A 2,026-nucleotide genomic window follows, 5' to 3' on the forward strand; every position below is an offset into this window, starting at 1 on the left:
GGAAGAACGTCTCTCCTCGGATGATAGCCCCAGTGGAGGGGCGGGGCTAAAGAAAGAGTAAACGTGGTGGGCGCGGCTTCTAAGCAGAAGGTAGATCCAAGTGGGCAGCTGTGTTAGTCTGGAGCTGTTGAAGAAAGCAGGAGTCAAGGTGCACCTTTAAGACCAACAAAGTTTTATTCAGGACGTAAGCTTTCGTGTGCTAAAAGCACACTTCTTCAGACGAGGGGATCAAGTCTGAAGAAGTGTGCTTTTAGCACACGAAAGCTTGCGTTCTGAATAAAACTTTCTAAGCGGAAGGGTTATCTGTAGGCATAGCGATTTTGGAGTGAGCATAGGGAAGCCGTTTCACTTCAATTTTTGCCGGTGCAGAGATGCAGTCTTAATCTCTGAAAGTAGTGTCCAGTTTGCAAGTTACAGTGAGAATGTATGTGCAATTAAATCAAAAGAGTTTTTTGGCTCAACATTAGGAATAACTTCCTCACAGTTAGAGCGGTTCCTCAGTGGTTCCTTGGGAGGGGGTGGACTCTCCTTTGGAGGCTTTTAAGCAGAGGCTAAATGGTCATCTGACAGCAATGCTGATTCTGTGAATTAAGCAGATGAGCTCATGAGAAGGAGGGCTGGAAGGGTTGTATCAGTGCTTAATTCTCCTGGCCCTTCCTTACACACCCAGACAAATGCTTTGGGGTCAGGCAGCAATTCTTCTCCAGGCCAGTTTGTCATGGGATCCTGGAGAGGGTTTTTTTTTTTTTTTTTTGCCATCTTCTGCTTTTGGAGCAGGAGTCACTGGTAATGTGTGTAGGAGGAGGTATTGTGAATTTTCTGTGCTGGTATTGTGCAGGGGTAGATGACCTAATAGGCCCCCCCAACTCTATGATTCTAATTGATGTATAGCATACACATAATTATGTTGAGTAATTCTATGTGTACTGTTGAATGTGAAATGGAAACCACACATTTACCCAAGTACTGATTTCCGCTTTTATTTTTGAAGAGGATGCCTGTTGATTCTTTCTTACAAACAGATGTATGTACATACATACATTCTTTGTGAACAAGGCTCAGGTGTCTCCATAAACAGGTATCTAAGCCTTGTGATGTGTGCCATTTTCCAAATTGAAATCACTCCCATGAAGCTGCATGTCTACTGAGGGGGAGTCGGAGGTGTAGTATTGTGTGTGGTGTCCCCCCCCCCTCCAGTTTATGATCAGCTTCAAGATGCAGAGCGAACAGCATAGTTCTCATGGGCAGTTATCACCACTACCCACCCAGAGGAGGTTGCACTAAGGATCATGTATGAGATGAAGACTGTTTGGGGAAAATAAGGCTATCCAGATGGAGGCCTGTGCAGTCTGCCATTTTGTCTGCCGGTATGCACAGAGACAAATCTATTTTAACTGTAAATAAGGGAACATAAATATAAACATGCTCCCCTCTTTCTGCAGACTTCAACCACTGTGGTAGACATTCTATGGTACAGCACACCCACAGGTGCAATAACAATTCAACAAAACAAGTTAGCTGCAGTGAAAAATATTAGCACTAGAAGCAATGCTAGTACAACCTAGCACTTCATGGGCTTATTTTTATCTCCATATTAATTTTGACTTTAGGGAACTCACACACACATCACTACTGACAGGGTGTATATATAGAGCTAACTCCCAAATGTGCTTCCTATGTGTGCATCTCTAAATCCACAGATAAGAGGCACACTTACTCCAAACAGGTTTTTCTGCAAATTTGGGTGACCCCCTATGTTTGCAGAAAAATCTGAAGAGGGTTTTTTTTGTTTTGTTTTTAATGAGGAGTTTAAATTATTGGGTAAAATGTTTGGAAAAGGTAATTTGTCTTGGAAGCACAGAAGCTTTACACTGTATCTTCTGTCCTCCATGTTTCCTGGTTAAGAGGAAAGTACTGTTCAAACAAGTTACAAAGATGATCTGACTCCAGTGGTAACAAGAGACAGAAATTTTACTTTCAAGAATAGAAGCACATCTTACATAATATATTCATGTAGTTCTATTAA

Source organism: Heteronotia binoei, chromosome 1 (assembly GCF_032191835.1).
Source record: "Heteronotia binoei isolate CCM8104 ecotype False Entrance Well chromosome 1, APGP_CSIRO_Hbin_v1, whole genome shotgun sequence".
In the NCBI taxonomy this organism is placed as follows: domain Eukaryota; kingdom Metazoa; phylum Chordata; class Lepidosauria; order Squamata; family Gekkonidae; genus Heteronotia; species Heteronotia binoei.